Source organism: Petaurus breviceps, unplaced genomic scaffold (assembly GCF_028583685.1).
Source record: "Petaurus breviceps papuanus isolate PSGF00001 unplaced genomic scaffold, PetGlider_PUasm1.0 90639, whole genome shotgun sequence".
NCBI lineage: Eukaryota > Metazoa > Chordata > Mammalia > Diprotodontia > Petauridae > Petaurus > Petaurus breviceps.
In genome coordinates this window covers 2,025,724-2,039,733 of record NW_027187296.1, presented here as the reverse complement: position 1 = coordinate 2,039,733, position 14,010 = coordinate 2,025,724, and the positions used below count along the sequence as shown (strand labels likewise).

The 14,010-nt window shown below is 40.2% G+C and overlaps 2 long non-coding RNA genes across 2 annotated transcripts in view; one reads left to right on the top strand and one right to left on the bottom strand.

The window, feature by feature from the left end:
* Positions 1–14,010, top strand: part of LOC138143413 (uncharacterized) — a 268,806-nt gene that overhangs the window by 107,261 nt on the left and 147,535 nt on the right. The window lies entirely within an intron of this gene.
* LOC138143363 (uncharacterized) lies at positions 6,790–12,200 on the bottom strand. Its single transcript, XR_011163685.1, has 2 exons — positions 11,951–12,200; positions 6,790–8,962 (listed from the first exon to the last, which is right to left on the bottom strand). It is a non-coding gene; the product is annotated as an uncharacterized lncRNA (long non-coding RNA).

Genomic DNA, 14,010 nt, shown 5'->3' with positions numbered 1-14,010 from the left:
TTCTCCTTCCTCCCTTCTCCCCTCCCTCCTTCTCTTCCTTCCTTCCTGTCCAGGATTAAACAACTAAGTATATGAGGTGGAATTTAAATTTAGGTCATCCCAGGCCTCAGTCAAGATCCAATTCTCTCCTTTATGCTATGCTACCTCTCACCACAATATGCTCTTTTCTATAGTAGTTGGTTATAGAAGGGGGACACAAGCAAAGCATACTAAATATCGTGAAACTTCTTTGCTTGATCCTTTTTTGTTGCTGTGTATTTATTTATTCATTCTGTATTTATTAAGAATGTACCATGTTTAGGACACTGTTAGTTACTGGGGGCATAACAAGATAATGTGATCTAGCACTGGGAAGAAAGTCTGATGTAGAAGAATAAATATTAGGCTCAGTCAGAAGAGACATGGGTCCTAATTGGTCTAATATAATAATACTAGGCTCAAGAGATTTATTTTAAGAGACTAATCAACCTGTCTGTCTGTTGCCTACTATTTGGTAGTAAATGCTCTCCAAATGGATGCTTATGTGATAAGACTATGGGCATACCACAGAAATTTAACACAGACCATTCATAACAATTATGGGTCCTCAAGGTTAATTGAAGGATGCTTTTTTTTCTTTTTAGCATATCTTTGGACTCCTGATAGGCTAAAGGCATAGGAGCTTCTGATTTCTTCCAGGCAATTTTGGGAGAACATCTAGATGAAGTTTCAAACCAACCATTTGTACAACACAACTATCCTCATCCTCAGATCAATTTGTGAAATAAAGTGAGATCCAATAAATGACTTAACAGAAATCTCTTCATACATAAAATACATACATTCCCACATACATATTCTGTTTATTCTGAACTAGTTCCCTCATTTCCTAGATCCTCCAGGACAATGATTGGTGGGGAAAACAAGATGTTATCTGTTACCTCAACTCCTTAATCTATGCTTTGGGATCTTTGAGCATTTTAATTGGGGAGGGAAGTGTGAAAGAGAGGGAAAAAAGGAAAGAGGTAACGATAGTCTGACCCACCCCATGGTTGATCCTGACAGGGATAACTCATAATATGGAGATGGGGATCTATTCATATTTTTGTCTCGTGTTGACAGAATATTTCTTAGCCCAGAGCTGAAGGTAGGTGATACAAAACAACAACAACAAAAAATATGCCACTAAGTTGGTATGTGGTCTGAACTTCTTAACTCTTAATTTTTCAAGCTTTTAAGGTATTAGATATGTTAAATAGATTAGTATTTATTCACAGCTTCTGTTCAGTATAAACAGTATTCACTGGAGTATGTTGCATTTCTGAGATGGATTAGAAAACAAAGACCAGCGGGACTTAAAAATGCTTCTAGTATAATAGTTGAATGAGTTTTGAGGTAAGAATAAATAGAGTCCTAGACTGAAACCCCACCTTGGGCACTTACTGTCTATATAACCATGGACAACTCTCTCTGTCTCTCTCTGTCTCTCTCTCTCTGTCTCTGTCTCTCTCTCTCTGTCTCTGTCTGTCTCTGTCTCTGTCTCTCTGTCTCTCTCTCTCTATGTCTCTCTCTCTCTCTCTCTGCCTCTCTGTGACTCTTTTTATCTCTGTTTCTGTCTCTGGTTGCCTCTCTCTACTCCCAGTTCTTCCCCTATGAAATGGGAATAATTGTACCTGTAATAACTATATTCAAGGGTTGTTGTAAGGCTCATTTGTGATTATGTATGTAAAAGAATTTTCAAAATACTTCAAGTATCTAATAGGAGATAGCACAAATAACTACATACATACATATGTGTGTGTGTGTGTATATATACACATATACATATTCACACCTACCCCTGTTCTTCTGCTCCAATACCATCTCCCAGAATGGCATAGTGGATAGAGTGTTGGACTTTAACATAGGAACAACCTGTGCTTAACTCCATCAGCTGATACTTTCTAGCTATGAGACCCTGAGCAATGTACACACACACACACACACACACTTATACCATAAAGAAGACATTAGGATAAACAAAAATCAATGATATTTTAAAATCAAATTTTCTAATGTAAATCAGAACTTAACATTTCAAATACATGTACAGTAAAAAAAAATAGGAATTATGGTATAGTGGAAAAGACCTAGAATCAGGACAGACCCAGGTTCAAATCCTGCCTTTAACATTAATTAGCTGTGTGATCTTGGGAAAGTCATTTAATACCTCTGACTCTTTCTTTACCTATAAAACAGGGACAATAATAATTATACCAAATACTTCATGGGATTGTTGTGAGGCTCACATGAAAAAGTGTACATAAAATACTTTTAAAACCTTGAAACACCAACATCAGTTATTTTTATATCCAAGTATGTAAGAGTTCCTACACAAGGAATAAAGATTAGAACAGTCATTTAGTATCTTAGAGAGTGAGGTTCATATACATCACATGACCAGTTATGGGATTTTTGTGGAGATTTTCTTGCCAATGTATGGAAGCTACAGCTATAGAAACTAGATCACTAGGTCCAGAGATAAAGAGAGGGTGCTGGGTTTTTTTTTTTTTCCAAATGCATCGTTGGCAGAACTGTAGTAAAGGTGGCAGAAGAGGAGGGAGTCATAGCAGCATCAGGTGAGCTAAGGTCATGAAGGGTATGATAAAGGGCAACTAGGTGGGATAGCAGATAGAGTGCCAGGCCTGGAGGCAGGAAGACCTGAGTTCAAATCCAACCTCAGACACTTACTAGCTGTGTGACCCTAGTCAAGTAACTTAACCCTCTTTGCCTCAATTTCCTCATCTGTAAAATGAGCTGGAGGAACAAATGGCAAACCATTCTGGTATCTTTAACACCAAATGGGGTCACAAAGAGTCAGACACATCTGAAGTGACCGACCAACAAATGATAATGCAAGGTAACAGAAAGGTAATACAGAATGGGGGGGGGGGGGGGGGGGGGGGGGGGAGGCAGTGTGAAAGTGGGCCATGAACTAAGAATGGTTTGTATTTATATAACACTTAAAGGTCTACAAAGTACTTTGCACATAATTTGCACAATAATCCTGTAAGGAAACATTGCTATGATCCCCATTTTATAGGTAAGTGAAAACTGATGATCAGAGAGATTAAGTAGTTTGCCCAGGGTCTCATAACTAGTGAGGATCTGATGCAAGAGTCAAATGTAAGTGTTCCTGATGCCATTTATTAACAATAATGATAATGACGGCCTCCGTAGACATCAGATAGAGTGAGAGTTTTCTATTATTGGACAAGCTCAGCCTACTGCTGACAGACCTTGTTGGACATTTTGTTTTGTTTCTTAAATAGGGCAAGAATTCCCAGAATTCAAGTTCTTTCTAAAATCCAAGGCACTTTTTTTTTCCGGGTCATGGTGGTGATAATGACTCTGTACAATCAGTACAAATGAAAATCCACAGAGACATCTGAAAATACAATTGACCAGATTTTACTGCCTGGTAAAGTATAGGCCACATTGAGTTAGTATTATAAACCTTAATGGAACATAGGAAGCCAAGGGTTTCTTTCCCATTGGCCAGGCTGACAGTCTTTAACTGTAAGGGAAAGACCAAGACAGCAAACAGGAAACTGTCTCCATGGCAACAGGCCATTCATCTTAACTTTTTAACACATAAAGAGGTAATTACTTTATTTTTTTATTTCCATTTTTATAATTTTCACAGTTTATAATAGCAGGAGAGACCTCTGGGTCAGGCATTTCCTGGCAGTTAATAACAGGCTGATTTGAGGTCAGTCCTGCTGAAAAACCATGCTAAAATCCCTTTTCAATTAAAAAAAAAGTGTTTGGATTTTTTCCCTCCCCTTTTGCCTGAAATCCACAGCACAAACAAATGACAGAATTTAATGTTCACACTCAAAGTGTTTTGATTCACTGCACATGGGTAAAATAAGGGAGGGGACTGCTGTCTGGCTCCAGGGATTGAATCAGGGTGGGGGAGCATTGAGAAGGCAAAGGTCTGCAGGTGGTTTCTCTAGATCTCAGTGTTAGGAGAGATTTGGAGTAACCATGATAGGAAGACCAGATTAAGGAGATGCCAGAAGACAGATCTTTGAAGAAATGACCAGGCCAACAACTATATCAGAGACCAAAGGTTTCTTCTCCTTCCGCCTCTCAAAAGCAGTTTTTAGCTATAAAGATGATTATGCCTGAATGAAGCCCTTTTGCAAATAAAACTTCTGTGCTTTTTCTCAAGGTTTGGGTCCTTTCTCTATTTCTAGATGCTCAGTGAATTTTGTCTTACCCTCTTAAATGAAAATCTAGAGATCTGTGTGTTTGGTAAATGTAGGCCAGCTTCTTGTCATGGGGTCTTTCTGGGAGCATGAGGGAAAGACTATGTGACTATGTGTTGTTTTGCTGTTATTCAGTTGTTTTCAGTCATGTCCAATTCTCCATGACCCCATTTGGGGTTTTCTTGAGAGAGATACTGGAATGGTTTGCCATTTCCTTTTCCTGCTCATTTTACAGAGGAGGAAACTGAGGCAAGCAGGGTTAAGTGACTTGCCCAGGATCACACAGCTAAAAAGTGTCTGAGGCCAGATTTGAACTCAAGTCTTCCAGATTCCAGGTCCAGTGGTCTGCCCACTACACCACTTAGCTGCCCTAGTACCTGTTGTAGAACGAAGTACCTCCCCAGCTGGGGTCCTACGTCTTTTGAGATCTCTTCTACACAGGTTGTTGGAACCTCCCATGCCAAAAGTTCTTTGAGTCTTATTCTAAAATCTGCCCCTCAGCTACATGATACTGAATGAAAGAAATGAAGGAGAGAGTATCTGAGACCTCACCTTAAATTTTCTCTTCCATAAAATCCAATCAAACCAGCAAGTATTTATTAAATAATCTGTGGGGCCAGCATTGTGCTGGGTACTGTGGGGGATCAGGAGGAGTATGTGACCTGATCTCAGATCTTAAGCAGCTTATGATTTAAATGGCGGAGTGTGTGTGTGTGTGTGGGGGGGGGGAGAGGCGCGGGCGTGGCGGGGACTTGTATACATTAAATAACTAACAGATGTTAAAGTGTATGGTTCATATTCTGAGTGCTTTAATGACAGCCAGCATTGGCATAGAGTTTTACAAATATTACCTCATTTGATCCTCACAACAACCCAGAGAACTAGGTGCTGTTCTGATCCCCATCTTACAGATGAGAAAATCAAGGCATATAGGAGTGTAATGACTTTGCCCCATGATCTCAGGACTACACTCTGGCTGTCCACTCCTCACCCCCCACTTGCCATATGACCAGTCTGTCTTGTCTTCAAGAGGTGTAAATTTGAAGATAGGGTAGTGCCCACTTAGGCACTGGCTATACTAAGGCACTGAAGTATGTGATTATAATACATAGTGGACTATGGTGGACATAGAGAGGAAATAAGAGAAAGTGCTCTCTTCTTTGAGGAAGAAGAGAACCCTTTGAAGCCGATATAATAAAGACATTAGAACGTTAAAAAAAAATTTAACTCACATCTAGCTTAGAGTGAAAGTAGCCCTCCATGGATGATACATGCATTTTTAAATTAAATTAAAGTATTAGTTTATGGAATAAGAAAAGCATTTCCATAACATAGAATAATAAAAAAGAGATGACTGCACATGAAAGTGCAGATCAATTATGTATTGCTTGGCTATAGCTAATAAGTGTCTGAAGTCATATTTGAATTCAAGAAGAGAAGTATTCCTGACTCCAGGCCTGGCATTTTATCTACTGTGCCACTTAGCTGCCCAGTATTTTGAGAAAAGAGAAAATTATAACATTAAAAAGATTAACTCATCCAATTTAGAATGAATTATACTACATTTTTAGAAAACCTTTAGGAAATGCATTGTAGTAGGCTGTCTTAATAAAATGCCAAATGCTTTTCTGAACCTAGTCAGCTTTAATATATATAAATTGCCAAAAATTGACAATCATAAGAATTAAATGTATCAGCTTTAACATCCAACTGGGGAAGTTTCCTGGAAGAGGTGTCTAGCGCCAATACAATATTCAAAGTGCCTACAGTGACTATGAATATGCTGACATAATTCTGAATCACAAAATGTAACAGACTCTCCACATGGAAAACAGAAGCAAAACATTTATTCAAACACCAGAAAGCTGAATCCCAGCATCATAAAGCCAAATCTATTATAGCAACAAAGAAATCTATACACAATAACAATACATTGCCATCCCCAAACCTTCCGCCTGCTAGCGTCTTCCCTCAAATGAACACTCACAGCTCACTGCCTGCTTCCTCTCTCTCCCTCAGCTCTCACTGCTATAACTTCCTCTGGGCTCAGCCACTCTAACCTTCTTGCTCCAGCCCTTCCTGCTCTACCCAGGCAGCAAGCTTCTCCCACCACAGAGTTATGTGACTCAGGCTTCCATGTGACTTAAGCAGGTTACATGGAACAATTAATGGATGGGAAAGATCTTCCCTTTAATCAAAAATACATTAACATTACAGTGGCAGGTTTCTGGGCTGTTTTGAAAGAAGGATTCTGAAAGGCCCAGTTTAGGAAGAAGTGTACCCAGACATGGGGAAGTCTCAGCAAATTCACAAAGCAGGACATAGCTGTTGAATTAAAAGACCTTTGCAGTATGAATAGTGAGAAAAGCCACCACTGTATGCACCCTTGCCTTCTCCCATCCTTTCCTACACAGGTCTGTGCCAAAACCTGCTTCCTTCCATCCAAGGCCAGCAAGGAAGAATGCTACCACCTGTAGCGGCAAGCACCCTAGCGTCCCCAGGGTGGCTGCCAACACAGGTTCTTAGATCTGCTTTGTTAAAGGAAAGCAACTCAAAATGGGTTAACAAGCTTACTTTAATCAATCAAATATGTATCGTTTACCTAGTTCAGGGGAAAAAGGTCAGCACCCTGAACTTCAGAATATACAGACAGAATTATCAAGATGGAGAAACAGATCAAGTAGACAGTTTTCAAACTGTACAACCATTACATCCATACCCAATCAACATCTGGGTTTCAACTTCTGGGTTTTTCAAAGCTGAGGGGGACTCTCAACAATGGCTTCCCAGAATCCAGATCAAATCACAGAACACTTCTCAAAGTGAGCCCCAAAACAAAGCCACACATCAGGGCTTATATAGCCTTCTCCTGGCTCAGAGAATGTAACAACCTTATTGACTCACTGGCCAATCAAGAAGTATTTACTGAAAAACAAGCCTCCCCCCCCCCCCCCCAGGCTCCAGGTGCACTTCAGCCTAGGGGCAGGGAAGATCTTTAAAATTTACATTCCCATTACACCACCCTGAACACCCTATCCTCTTGCGGAGCCTTTAGCCTAGACTACTTGAATGCCCACACTATTTGAATGAAATGGAAGTAACAACTCTGTTCCTTCTGATGATAACAGGCCTTACAATTTGTGCCTCTGCCTACCCACTGTTCCCCAAGATCCTCCAGGTCTGTCTGCCTCTTCTCTATGCCCTGTAGTTCCCCAGAATTCATTTTACTTGCTTAGGTAAACTAAGGTCTTCTGGGCTTGGCCATTTGTTTTATAACTGAGAACTTAAGAATTTGTTGGTCTTTCTACCTACCATAAAATCAAACTTTGTTTTATGCATTGTTTCATTTAATTAGAGGAAGGGTTCCTTGAGAAGATAGAATGTCTAGCCTTTTCTATTTGAATATCCAACATTTAGCATAGTAATGGTTTAATTTTTTTCATTCATTCATTGACCTTATAGTCCAGTTTGTTGTAATAATTGGTCCATAATTCAGTCCATAAAAATACCTACTATGTGCTAGATACTGTGTTAAATACATAATACAAAAAAAGCAATAGTTCCTGACTTCAAGGATCTCACAATCAAATGGGGGGACAACAAGCAAATATGTACAAACAGTACCAATGGTAGCAGTGGGATTATGGGATTAGTGATGGCAAGGACTGGATCTTGTCCCTTCCACTATAACTCTCTGGCCTTTTAACTTTAGGATCCATAGAAGAACTTGAATTTTGGGAATTCTTGCCCTATTTAAGAAACAAAACAAAATGTCCAACAAGGTCTATCAGCAGTAGGCTGAGCTTGTCCAATAATAGAAAACTCTCACTCTGTCGGATGTCTACGGAGGCCGTCATTATCATTATTGCTAATAAAAGGAATATTACTGATAGTAGCCATATTAGCCATAATCCCACTTCCGTACAACCACTTGGGCATTTCTAAGTTAGCAGTTAGGGTGGCTAGATGGCACAGTGAATAGAGTGCCAGGCCTGGAGTTAGTAGAAGGGATTCATCTTTTACTCCAAGGCTAATTGCCATGTAAAAACTTTGTAGTCAATGCCCTACTTTCTCTAGAACAGGGGTTCTTAACAGGGATCCATGCATGGATAGATTTCAGGGAGTCCATAAACTTGGATAGGAAAAATGAATTTCCTTTGCAATCCTATGTGTTGTATTTTTTTTTTTTAAACAAGATTCTGAGAAGCCATGATTCTGGCTGTCAAAGGGGTCCATGAACCATAAAAAAATCAAGAACCTCTGCTCTAGGAGGTCCAGGGTTTGAACTCTTCAACTCAGGAACTCTAGAACTATGGTCACACAAGAAATAATTCTCAAACCTGGCACTACCCAAAAAATCCAAATTCTCTTTAGATTGTGGGATTGTGTTGCTAAGGAAACCAAAATTCTCCCTCTTTTATGCATAAAACATTGGGGTTCAGGTTCACACATTTTCCAAAAACTCCTGCTTGTGCTGAGTAGGCATGGGCCCAACCCTCCCCCCCACCCCACTCCCAGTCTGCCCAAGTCTGTTTGTCATCTCTGCAGCCATCCTTTGGCCTAGGAAAGTTCATTCTGAGGATTTGTCCTCTCAGGTCATGCATAAACACATGCAACTCCAGTGAGCTTTTGCTCCACTTCTAGACCACTCTGGGAGGGACTGTGGGTGGGTTCAGGCATCCCGGTATCTCAAAGGTCCTGGTCTGCTCTGTTAGCCACAGGTCTGACTCCTAAACATGAAAAAAGAAAAGAAAGTTCAAAAGAGGCTGATGGCGTGTACCTGCCCCCCCGACTTCACTGGGCTTCTGCCTTGTAAGCCTGTAAGCATCTAATGAGTCCTCCATTCCAGAAATGGGGTGAGAAGACAGTATTGTGGGAGTGGGGGAGGAAAGACACACAGCAAGTATGTTGAATAGACTGTAAGGTACAGCCACTGTGTGAAGTCTTTACTTAACCTTTTTTATTCGTTAGAAGGAAAGGTGTAAGCCTTGTAAGTAGTGATACCGTGTTTCCCCGATAATAAGACCTATCCTGAAAATAAGCCCTCCCCTTACTGTGTAAGATTCCTCTAAAATAAGCCCTCCCCCGAAAATAAGCCCTATTGAGATTGCTACTGTAGTGAAGGTGATCCCCTGCGCTACACGCTACATTACAGTACCGTTCCCCCTCCCCGTGAAACGCACGCACGCTCCGAGCTGCATCCGGTCAGAGCTGCAGCAGTGAGCACGTCATCCTGTTCTTCCCCAGTGATTTGCTCATTGAATAAAGGTACATTTTTTTGTTCACATTTACCTGTTTATTAAAATTGCTGTCAATGTTCATTAAAATAAGCCCTCCCCTGAAAATAAGCCCTCTGGTGTTTTTCTGTCCAAAAAATTAATAAGACAGTGTCTTATTATCGGGGAAACACGGTAGTTATTTTAAAGGAGCCAGGTGGGTTTATGGGAGATTCCGTCAGTGCCGGTCTTCCCTAAAACAACACCTTTCCTTCTAACAAATAAAAAAGGTTAAGTAAAGACTTCATACAGTGGCTGTACCTTACAGTCTATTCAACATACTTGCTGTGTGTCTTTCCTCCCCCACTCCCACAATACTGTCTTCTCACCCCATTTCTGGAATGGAGGACTCATTAGATGCTCTCCTGAACCACTGTTGGTTCTTTTATTAACTCAGTATGACTTCCTCTGAGTTATCTTATCACTTACCTCGTAGTTTTGCTTTTGGTCTATTCATTTCACTCTGTATCCCTTCATTCAAGGCCTTCCACCTTTCTCTGAATTTCTCTTATTTGATATACTGAAGCCAGATAGCACAGTATTTTTAGCTATTCCCCAGAGAACAGTCACCCACTTTGTTTCTAGTTCCTGAGGTGGCCAGATAGTGCAGTGGGTAGAGCTTTGGGGTGCTCTTCTCTACCTGACTTGAGAGACTAATAGATATCTCTGGTTCTTTTGCTGGATTCCAAACTCTTTCAATATCTTCAGTAAGGATAGGTTTTTACTCCCAACACAGCCTGGGAAGCTTCATTTTGGCAAATATTATAGTAAAAATCACCAGAAACAATCCACTGTATAGCCCTAGGTTATCATTTAGGCATGCCTCATAGCATGATCATGAATCTTCTCCTCTTTTGGGGAGGACAAATAAAACAAAACAACCAAAATGGGTGGTTTGGCGAATAAATGGGTGGGTTTGCTTGGCAACACAAGAAATTCTCATTTTGAAGCTTCTTCTGAAGCCCATGCCATTAAGGCTCATTTAAGAGAGTCAGATATCATTTGAACTTCCAAGAGCCCTGCTGCTATTCTAGATTCTAAATCTACCCCTTGCAGAGGGGAAGACCTAGAGTGATCAATGGTCATCTGTCTCCCCTCTGAGTCATAACCCTTTGTGCAATTCAAGTGCTAAGTTTAAGTGTGGTACTTAAGAAATCAGTCAGTCCTTTTGACAATCATCTTCACTGAGACCACTGTGTAGAGAGTTCTGTGTGAGGGGCATCAGGCCAATGAGCCTGGCATCTGAAAAATCACCCTGTCTACACAGGCAAAGTAGAATGAAACTTGAAGATAATCATTTGATTAACACCGGCTCCAAATCTATTTCCTCTACATTATATTATCAAGGAGAGAAAAATTCCCTCCCCCTCTGTATTTCCCCAATGATTGATTGTCTTTACTGACAGATTTATCACCTTCATCATCATCTTCTTCTTCATCTTCTTTATGATTACACCTATGACTACTACTACCACTGTTGTTTGTCCTTCATTTTTGAAAGGGATCAATGACATTACAGGGTTATGTATTGACTTGTGTGTGAAATTTGTGTATGATTTAAGTGAATGCATAGAGTTTTCAGCCTCACTCTCTTTTCTAGAGTCATTGAAATTAAACCACAAGACAAAAGTCAGGATGACTTGCCATGGCCTGGGATGCAGGGAATGGCTTTGGCATCTTTGATGTCTGACCAAGCTCTAAGCTGCCTTCGGGTCCATTGGAACAAATTGTTCTCATCCAACCATTCCTCAGGGGATATCTTTCACATGCTGGGGGTAAACAGCCACTAACTCACTGAGGAGTTTGAGGCCTGTCAGTTATGCTCAACCTGTTTTACCCCATTTTCTGAGACAGTTTTACCAGGATGTGTCCACTGTACATGCTGCAGCTTCTTAGAACCATGGGTGAGAGTTGAGTGCTAGCTGGACAGCAAAGGTGGATGAGCAAACAGACACATTTTTATTAAAGACAAATTTTAACTTCTCTATAGTGTGACCTAGAACTGTGTCTGTGTACAATTTCTTTTTATGCCATATTTGTTGCTATTGCTGTTTAGTTATTTTCAGTCATGCCTGACTCTTTGTGACCCCATTTTGGGGTTTTCTTGTCAAAGATAACAGAGTGGTTTTCCATTTCCTTCTCCAGCTCATTTTTTACAGATTAGGAAACTAAGACAGACAGAGTTAAGTGACTTGTCCAGGGTCACACAGCTAGTAAGTGTCTGAGGCCAGATTTGATTTAATTTTCTTGCATAGACAGAGCCTGAAAGATGGCATTTGTGAAGCTAGAAAATACAGCTCAATGGTTCCTATTTGGGACTTTTAAAGTATGCCTTGAATTTTCCCTGCTATATTGTAAGCTCCTTAATGGCTTGTGGCTGACACCACAGGGCTTTGCTACATGCAGATGCTTCCTAGATGTGTTCTGAACTAATGGTTTTACCTGCAAGTCTCTTCCCCTTGCCCTTTGCCATCAGCCTGGCTCTCAAAGACGTCTGTACTAGATCTCCTCTCTCTCCGGTCGTTTTCTGAAGTTGGTTTGCCAGGTAATCGTCAGGCCTCTGTTAAGTGCTTTTGAAAACTGAAGCTCTTTTGACCGAGCCTTAGAACTATTTTCAGGCAGCTTTCTTGTAATGACTTGCAGCTGTGACTGTCATTCTGCCACAGGGAAAAGTGTCAGCAAGACCAAGAATAGTAGCAGTCTGTCATATCCTTGTTTTTGACTTTCTCATCTAAAATGTTAATTAAGAAGTTGCCAAGCACAGAATCAAAATAAAAGTCAAAGAAAAGTAGCAAAGACAAAAAAGTACAATAATGGTAGCATTATATCCAAGAACTTGGCTCCCTTCCCCCCACCACTCCCTCTCTCCCTCTCTCTCTCTCTTTCCCTCCCTCCACCTTTTTCTCTCCCTCCCTCCCTTTCTTCCTCTCCCTTTCTCTCCCTTCCTTTCTCCCTTCCTCTGTCTCCCTTTCTCGCTTCTCTCTCATTTATATATACATATATAAAACATATACACACATACATATATGCATACATGTATGTGTGTATATGACATATGTAACACAGGCATCATGGCATAGATCAAGTATGAAAATTAGAATCAAGACCTGGGTTCAAATCCTACCTCAGACACTTACCAACTATATGACCCTGGACAAGTCATAACCTCACTGTGCTTCAGTAGTAAGATAAAGGGATTGGACTCAATGGCCTCAAAATTCCCACCAACTGTACATCTGTGACCCTATGATCTTCTGCATTTATCTCAATTGCCTCCCCTAAAGGCATATGTTAAGGCCAAAAACATGGCATCCAAAGTAACAGATTATCTTCCGAGTTTCGCTCCTCCTCATGTCACATATTCAAAAATGTATTCCTTTTTTTTAATTGACCATTAGTATATGAAAGTGTGTTTGCCATTTCACATGGCTAGCAAGTGCTGCGTGCCACATTGAGTAACAGGCTTCCCAAGGACTTTCTCTACTTAACACACCTGAAATCAGTACAGGAGATCATCATCATCGTCGTCGTCATCATCATCATCGTCATCATCATCATCATCGTCATCATCATCATCAATCATCATCATCATCATCGTCATCATCATCATCGTCATCATCATCATCAGTCATCATCATCATCATCATCATCATACATCATCATCATCATCATCATCATCGTCGTCGTCGTCGTCATCATCATCATCGTCATCATCATCATCATCGTCATCGTCATCATCATCATCATCATCATCATCGTCACCATAGCTAGCATTTATGTAGAACTTACTGTGTTCTAAGCCCTTCACCGATATCTTATCATTTAATCCTCATAGCAAAGGTAGGTACCATTATTGTTGCCATTTTACAGTTGAGGAAGCTGAGGCAAACAAAGGTTAAGTAACTTGCCCAGGGTCATACAGATCTTGAATGGCAACAAAAGCAAAATAGCGTTTTTTTAAAAGTAGAAACAGAAACATGATTAATTCATTTATGAATATTCTTGCTAAGTTTGGATTTAACACTTCCCCAGTTTCTCTTAATTCTAGTGCCTTCCCTCTGTTAATTATTTCCTATTGATCCTGTATATCATTGTTGTCCTTCATAATTGAAAGGGACCAACGTGGTATCATGATGTCAGGGTACAGTTTGCTTTGTATATATTTGTCTATTTGACATTAGGCTGTGAGCTCCTTTAGGGCAGGGACTGTTTTTTGCCTCTTTTTGTAGCCTCTGTGCTTAGCACAGTGCCTGGCATGTGGTAGGTAATTAGTAAATGTTTATTAATTAATTATTTGATATATTGACTGAACAGTTTTTAAAATGGGACAATGACTAAATTATATGTGGAAGTTTTAAAACTCTGATTTGTTCCAAATCCTCATATTAATAAAAGCACATACAAAATATGAGCCTACATTTGCAGTTCTCCCAGAGTTAATTTTTTAGGGGGAGAGTTAGAAGTCTAAAGGGGATAGTAAAGACATTTGAATCCACAAGGAA